Source organism: Panthera onca, chromosome B1 (genome assembly GCF_046562875.1).
Source record: "Panthera onca isolate mPanOnc1 chromosome B1, mPanOnc1 haplotype 2, whole genome shotgun sequence".
Taxonomy (NCBI): Eukaryota; Metazoa; Chordata; class Mammalia; order Carnivora; family Felidae; genus Panthera; species Panthera onca.
The window spans coordinates 6074024-6082531 of record NC_138342.1 but is presented as its reverse complement, the minus strand read 5'-3'; the positions used below and the strand labels follow the sequence as shown (position 1 = coordinate 6082531).

The 8508-nt window shown below is 51.5% G+C and overlaps 1 long non-coding RNA gene across 1 annotated transcript; it reads right to left on the bottom strand.

Moving 5' to 3' along the window:
- Positions 1-6696: 6696 nt before the first annotated feature.
- On the bottom strand, positions 6697-7847 carry LOC132693365 (uncharacterized). Its single transcript, XR_009616762.2, has 2 exons — positions 7594-7847; positions 6697-6892 (listed from the first exon to the last, which is right to left on the bottom strand). It is a non-coding gene; the product is annotated as an uncharacterized LOC132693365 (long non-coding RNA).
- Positions 7848-8508: the final 661 nt, after the last annotated feature.

Sequence of the window (8508 nt, the reverse complement as noted above, 5' to 3'; positions counted from 1 at the left end):
AGAATGGCTTCACCAGGATTTATTTCATACGCAGCTGTTCAGTGGCATTGGCCCTGAAGAACGTTTGCAGCAGGATGTGGAGATGGATGAACCACAGTCTGCTTCACAACCACGTGTGCTGGATTCCCAGAAAGCAGAGTCTGAGACAGAGGCTTCTGTGTGAGCATTCTGCCAGGCGTGTGTCCCAGGGGGCAGCCACGGGGGACACTGAGCGAAGCCGGGTGAAGGGTACTCCGGCCCCACCATGTGGGACTGTTTACCCCACTGCCTCCGTCTATTCTGTGAGAATTGGCTCGGAACGATTTTCCAGGGAAGACTACAGGGCCATGTTTCCACTGGCTCCTGACCCCGTTGGTCAGAAGCTATAACTCACGCGGTGTTATTCCTGGCGCTTCCGGGCGGTACCCGTGTGGGCACAAGCCGGGCACCTGAGCCCAGTGTGGGTGGAGCATCACTGACACGTGATTCTGTCAGGGCTCCGATGCCTGAGGCTGGGCAGAGCCCCTCCGCCCGGGCTGGGATCGGACACGGCTGAGGTCAGGAGCCTCTGAAGTGCACAGGAGGCGCCTTGCTTCTGTAGAGGAGAAGCGTCAGCACAACAAAGCCCATCTTGGCCCCATCCTCGCTCCCTGCCTCGCTAACCGCGATGTCTGATAGCTGTTTGCACAGTCTTATATTTATTCTTTTCTTTTTAAAGTTTATTTATTTATTTTGAGGCGGAGGGAGGAATAGAGGAGGGGGAGAGGGAGAGTCCCAAGCAGGCTCCATGCTGTCAATGCAGAGCCCAGTGCAAGGCGCAAACTCATGAACTGTGGGATCATGACCTGAGCTGAACCCAGGAGTCAGATGAATAAATGACTGAGTCACCCAGTCTTAACCAGGCTCACTGGGGAGTGGCACCTGGCCTCAGACATGAGCCGGCAGATCCTGTCCTCACCTGCTTCACATCTTTCCTGGGCTTTTTGCACGATGCCTACAGAATCCATTTCCTGTGGCCGCCATAACAAATGATCACAAATTGGGTGGCTTGAAACGGAAGCTTCTTCTCTCCCAGTCCTGGAGTCAGTAGGGCTGTGCTTCCACGGAAGGTTCCAGGCCAGGGTTCCTTCCTGGCTTCCAGAGTCTGGGGGCTCCAGGTGTCCCCAGGCTTATGACCGCACCGCTCCCGTCTCTACCTCGATCCTCATGTGACCCTCTCTCTGTCTCCCTCTGCCCCTTCTCCTCCTCTGCCCTTATCAGACCTTGTCATTGGGTTTAAGTTCCAGTGATCTCATCTCAAGATTCTTACCTTAATTGTATCTGTAAAAACATTCAAATAAGGTAACACTCTGAGCTTCTGGGTGGCCATACCTTTGGGAGCCACAATTCAACCCACAAAACTCTCACTTAAAAGGTCACAGGGGGGTCACAATTCAACCCACAAAACAGACATTTTCTGTTGGCAGGGTCTGAAACTCAACACCAACTCTTTTACATAAAAGAGGTGTACACGTGAGATTGGGAAGGGCCAGGAGGGCAACTGGCCTGAGACATGACCGGGAGACATCCTTTTGTCTCTCCTCGGCCTTTCTCTTGCTTTGGCCCCATCGTCTACCTGTGTCCATGAACTTCTGCCAGGGATGGGGGAGGGCAGAGTCACGGGCCACTCCCAGCACCCACCAAGTAAGATAAAAGGGGGAGAGAGGTTACCTCTGGCGGACCCAGGCGAAGTCTCAGGCGAGGACTCTGTTAGCTCCGCCTGGGTCACATGTCCATCTCTGGGTCCAGCCCCGTAGCCGGGAGAGGTGGGGTGCCAGGATTCTAGCCCCAGAACCGCCTCACGGAGTAAGGGAGGGACACTGTGCAAGGAAACAGGGGCTGCTGTTCCCGGAAGGGTAGGCAGGCAGGGCCGCTGGGGGCCAGCCGATGCCAGGGTGCCCCACTCATGCGCACTCCCCACTGCCACACCACACCCTCTGTGCTGTCAAATGCTCTTTCCCCCGCCTGCATCGTCTTCACCAGAAAGACTTATTTGCCGTCCCTCCCTGCCTACAGCCCCCAGGCCCGGCCGAGCTCGGTCTGCCTTCCGTGCTCCCGTGACCTCCTCTGCTTGCAACCACCACTGAGCTCACTCCATTGTGCCATGAAGATCTGAGTGCCCCCCTCACTGGACTGGGAGCTGGTGGAGCCCAGGGGCCAGATCTAGCCATTGATGTCTTCCTGGACCTAATCCAGAGTGGGAGCTTAGAGAGTGTGTGCCGGATGAATGAATGAATAAATGAATTAATGAATGAATGAAAGTAACCCTGGGCAATCTTGGGAAACTCCCAGCAGGAAGTGTGAGTAAACATGGAGGGACAGCCCCCCACACCCCCTTGGCCATGGTGGTGACTGTAGCAGACATCTCTGGGACTTGCGTCACATCCCCTTGGACCCCTCTGATTTTGACGCACAGCCCCCAGTTCTCTGCCAGCTCAGATTCACCCCCGCTCTGAGGCATTCCTGCTCCAGTCAGCTCTGGGGATCTTTCTGCATCTGTGCCGGGGACTTTTCCAGTATCCTGGCACCCCCTTGGCCCTTTTGCAAGTATATCCCTGAAGTGCAGGAAAATGGTCAACCCCACTCAACCAGGGGGGCGCTGCGGGCTTGGGCAGAGATGCCTTGCTCCTGCCCTGTGGCCCGGCAGCTATGGGAGGCTGTATTAGTTTCCTGTGGTTGCCAGAACGAATTTCCATAAACTGAGGGGCTTAACACAATAGAAAAGTAGTGCCCTGTAGTTCTAGAGGCCAGAAGTTTGAGATCGAGGTGTGGGCGGGGTTGATTCTCTCTTGGAGGTTCTGAGGGAGGAGTGGTCCCATGCCTCTCTCCCTTCTGGTGGCTTCCCGAAGTCCTTAGTGTTTCTGGGCTTCCAGATGTAACTCTCCGATCTCTGCCTCTGTCTTCACATGGCACATTCTTCTCTCCATGTGCTTTTTACATAACCTTTCTAAAAGGACACTAATCACTGGATTTAGCGCCCCCCCCCCCCACTCCAGTATGACCTCATCTTAACTGAAGCAATTACATATGCAAAGATCTACTTCCAACTAAGGTCATATTCTGAGGTTCTGGGTGAACATGAGTTTTGGGGGAACACTATTCAGTTCAGTACAGAGGCTTCCCACATACTTCTCAGAAGGTCCTGGACGAGTTGAATGCCCATTACCCACTTTGATAATGCTTATATAGGCTCCTCCATCTTCCCTGCTCCATCACCCCCCTCCCTGTTTCCTGACACCCCTAAATAAACTACCTGCACCCAACCCTTGTCTCAGGATACTTTTGAGGGCACCCAAAAGTGCTTAAACAGTGGGAGATGGTATATCAACCTCAGATCTCATTTTAGTACTAGTTTATGGGGTCACCTTGTTCCCCACCTACTAGCTGCCTCCCTGAGTCAATACCCAAGAGCCACAGACCAGAATCTTCACAAATTGTGGTTAATGTTGACTGAGGATTCACTGTGTGCCAGGAACTGTTCTAAGCCATTTATGTGCATTAACTTGTTAATTCTCACACCAGCCAGATAGCTATTATCATTGTCTCACAGGCAAGGAAACTATTGACTTATTGATAGGTCAATAACTTGTCCAAGGTCACACAGCAAAGATGACAGAACCAGGTTTGAATCCATATGGCTCACCTCCAGAGCCCCTCCTCCTGACCTGTGTCTTCAGGGATCATGGCGATCACTTGACTCACTGTGTCCTTGGGCCAACCAGGGCACTATGTAGCCCCTGACCTCGTGTGTATCACTGTCCCACTCTGCCTTGAACTTGGGGGATCTCATGACAAAGGACTGGATTCTGGCTGATGTTTGCAAGAGGGGATGATCAAAAAAACCCATGATTGTTTCTTCTTTATACTTTTCCATAAAGTAAATGGGGAGGTTGCAAAGATGCCCTCTTTGAGGAGGATCCTTTGTAAAGAGCGTGGCAGAGACCAGGATGAAATCTAAACTTACTGGCATTCCTTATCCTCCTGTCCACTCCGCCTTCTGAGGGCTCTGACTTGCCCTGGCACCTGTCAGGCTTCTGTTTGGCAGCCCAGGGTGAGGGGTAGGGTGTACGGGAAAGCTGGGCCAATGGAGAGAAAGTAGGGTGGTGGGGGGGGGGGAGAGGAGAATGGCAATGGTCACTGAATTAGGGGACAGAAGAGCAAAGAGTATGTCTTAGTCTACTTGTGCCACGGAACTCTTTTGCTGCTCCTTCAGAATTGTTTAGGGAAGACTGACATCGCTACTCAATGAATTGGCTTCTGATTTGTCCTTCTCTTGGTGATGATGTGATGTTGAGAAGGTCCTGTAAGATGAACACCCAATGTGTTGGAAACATCAGAAAGCTCATTTCCACTTGACTCACCCATAAGGGTGGGGCGCATCCATAATGGAGCTCAGAGGTAGACCAGATGTCGGGGTTGTTTGGTCCAGAGCTCCTAAATCAGCAGCCCGAAGCTCCGTTTTCTTTGTGAGTCTCCTTGTCTCACCTGCGCTGGGTGTCATTTCCTGGCTTTGTCCTCCGATAGGCTTCCTTCAGAGAAGCCAGGTGGCTGCCAGAAGCTCCTGGAGCTACATGCTTTTTCCTTTGAGTCTGGAGGAGACAAAAGGCTTCTCTTTTCTCAGCCACCAAATGGGGGTCTCGTGCCTTATTGTGATGGCGCTAACTCAAGTCACTTGCCCCCTCTAAGCTATTCAGTGTGGCTGGGAGAGGGTGGGAGGTCTTTAATTGGCTTTGTCTGATCAAGTTCCACCCTCAGAGCTGGGGTGGGGGGTGGTGAGTCCTCACCAAACCACATGGCTGCTGTGCAGTGGGGCTTGGGGCCATGGGCCATGTAAGGCCTCCTGAGCCCATATGGTGCTCTTAAGTGATTGGGGTAAAGGTCCCACATCTACAGGTGTGGTGTGGCTCTAGTTTCATGACCCGAGAGCAGAGAGAGGTGGCTCTCAGCCCTCATAACTGTAGTTGGCAGACATGAGAGTGGTTGAGGAATGGGTGCAGGGTCCCGCCTCGCTATCCATTATGGTAAAAATAAGGTCTGTATTTTTATGGAAGGAAGACCAATTTCACTCAGCTTATAGGCATTTCCGTTAAGGTCAGGACACTTCCCTTCAAAGGGTCTTCAACCCAGCGGGACATAGTCCTTGACCCTGAGCATGACCTGAAAGTCTTTCATGACCTGGTGGCCCATCCATCTGTCTGGTGCAATTTCCTCTCTGACCTGCCCCCCCTCCATTACCCACACCTCTTATTTTGCCTCCCACCCATGCCGAACAGCTTACAATGCTTTGAAAACACTTTCATGCCTCGGTGCATTGGCGCCTACTGTTCCACTTGTCTGGAATGATCTTTTCTCCTGTCCACCTGGTAAAGGTAGGTTCATCTCCAGGAGAGCCTGCCCTGATCCCCCCCGGGTCACTGTGCTTCACCCAAAGTTCTAGCATCTTCTATTCTGCACTGCGTTTTTCTGTTCGCCTGTGCGTCTCCCTCACGTGGTGATGAGTTCCTTGAGGGCACGGACTGTGTCAAACCACAGCCGCAACAATCACAGCATGATTTTTCCCATTGTGGACATCGGGAAACTGACCAAGCAGATGAGCCATTGCCACTGCCCACGAGTCTATGTAAATCCTTACCTTAGCCCACCTGTCCTTTCAAACCAAGTAGATAAGCTCATGTGCCCTTGGAGGGTTTTCCCTCACCTCTGTCTTTCAGGGCCATCTTTGAGTCAAGCTATAGGTGAAGGCAGTCCATTTTGTCTCCCACCAATGCTCTGAACTGACCTACCCATCGACCATATGCTCAGCCGTCCATCAGTCTTAGGGACCACCCACGAATAAGAAGTACGAGCTGGGGTGCCATGGATGTCTGTGCCACCTGTCTGTCCAACATCCTTGTACCTCTGGACTTGCTTAAACCCAGTGTCAGATGTATCACTTCTATCTCATGAAGGATTGCCATGGGGCACCCTTGACTCCACGGCTCGATGAATCTGACAGCATTCTGCATGTGACAGGCCCTTCTGCACAGTCACTTGATATCCTGAGGTCAGATACTCCCCATCAGGACCCATTGGCATTCCAGGACCTACTCTCCAAATGGTCTCGAGTGTTCTTCTGCAGATGGCATGGCCTTGCTTCAGTCCTAGGGGTCTGCACTGGGGCTCTCCTAGTACAGTTTGTCAGTGACCCCACAGTGTCTTTTCCTGCCATTGTACCTCTAGAAGCGCAGATTCACTGGCCCTTGTGGCCCAGGCAGCAGAGCTGTTCATACCACAGCCCGGAACTGCTGCTCAGCTGTTCCTTGCTCTGGGTCCCACTCAGGACTAGCAGCCTCTCGTGTCACCTGAGAAGTAGGTGACACAGTATTGCCAAGAGTGGAATATGCCGACTCTAAAACATAGAGTACGTGTACCAAAGTAGCGTACCAGCCATCGTGGTTCTTCCTCGATTGCAGGGGCAATGGCTTGTCCCTCATTTTGAGGGGATGTCCCAGCGTACCCTAGACCCCTGGGCCCCCGAGGACGTCATATACATGGTGGTCCTTAGCTCCGGAGCTCATGTTTTGTGTCCATTGAGCACAGTGCCATCAGTGTGGGGGATCAATAGGACATTCTGAGATATGTCCAGATCCTGAGGTGCGTTCGACTCACATGGTGACAGAACAGGACACAATTAAGATCTGGGGAAAAGCTGTGAGTGTACTGTGAGTGACAAAGCTGTTGTCCATCCCCTGCAAATGCACACTCTTTCTGATCCCTTCCCCTGACAGGTATCCAAAAACCACGCATTCTGCACATCAGTAGCTACAGTCCACGTATCAGAAGCTGGTCCGAGTCCGCTCGAGGAGAGAGGCAGTGTCTGGCATGGAGTCTGCAGCTGGAGAAGTCAGTTGGTTACATTTGTGGTCATCTACTGTCATCTACCATGACCCGCCAGTTTTACCGGAGGCCTGACCTGACTCCCATACGCCTCTACCCTCAGAGGGGAGATGTGATAGCACCTTGACACTTTGCAGTGTCAGCCTCCAAAGATATGGGTATTTCTTTCCCCCCCGTGTAAGACTAGCCATGCAAGTGGCCACTGGTTCCTTTCGAGAAGATCTTGGTACGTCATTTCTGTTTACCCTTGCTGGGGTGTTACACGGTCCTTCCTCATGGGGACTCAAGCTCTTTTTTAAGGAATGGATTCTTAAAAAAAAAAAAAAAAAGGTAGATTCTTGAGAATCCATGCTTAAAAATGAGCAAGGGATCGTGACTTTTTGTAAGTCATAGTGGCTGACGTCAGCCTTCTGGTCCTCTTTCTGCTTGATCTCTTTTGATAATATATTAATTTATTAACCGATGCCCCTTTTTTGGGCGGGGGCTCCCTAGTTGTCTTGCCTTAGGAACACCACGTCTTATTAGATACAGCCACAGATATTTGTGGGTTAGGAACCTTCAGTTGCCTGTTTAAGGTAATTATTCCCATCTTGTTTCCAACAGTTAAATGCTGCCACCTTTCTCTGCTCTTTGGGGATTTTATCATCCCCCCCCCCACCCCTGCAACTAAGTAGCCCAGTTTATAACAGCATGTCTTACCATCGGCCCTGATTACAGAGGACCCCACCACTGTGGAACTTCTCAGGGATGCCTCTGCCTCTCATACCAAGGCATTTCAAATGGCCTTGGTCATCACAGGGTCCTCCAAGCCTTTCCAACACAGCCAGGTGTTGGGCCTTCTGGCGTGATGTATAGACATGTTATACGATGCTCACTTGTGTTAGTCTTTTGGTCTCTTCTTCTGGAATCTTCCATCACAGTCTGGAATCTCTACTTCATATAATGAGGTCAAGGTTCTAAGAATAATGTATTGGAATAATTTCCTGGGTCCCTTGTCAAGACATTAAATCCTGTGCGATAGAAGAGTGCCCCATGTCAACAAAATCCTCCCCATCCAGCTTTTGGTTCCACCTCCTTGATCCAATACGTTCACGTGTACTCCCAGTGAGACGCAGCTCCCTGTTCCGAAACGTTAGCCAGTCCTGAAACTTGTTTTGGACATACTACTCCTCTCCTCCATTGGAAGACTTAGCACTTCCCCAGTTGGGTCATGTTGACATTAACCCCAACTACTGGTCTCACGGCTGGAAGAGGAAGTGGAGAAGATTTGGAGGAGGAATCCACCTGAGGGCTCCTGCATAGTTTTCCAGCCAGGGACTCCCATGACCTTTTAGTGAGGGGGACGGGCCATTCAGGGTCAGAACGTTCGAGGGAACTTCAAAGTTCTTGGCTGCACCTACTCAGGTGTGTTCAGTCCAAGGGTCGAGAGTTAACATTTTCCTTGCCCTGACATTGGCATAGGAGACTCACCGGAACTTTCCTGATCCTCTGCCGCCTGACAATTAAGCCTCGTGTGGGGCCTTCAGCACAGTCTGCCCTCACGCTGCGAGATGAAGGTCTCTGAAACACTGCCAAGGGCATCCTCTGACCCCCACATTTTATTTATTTATTTAT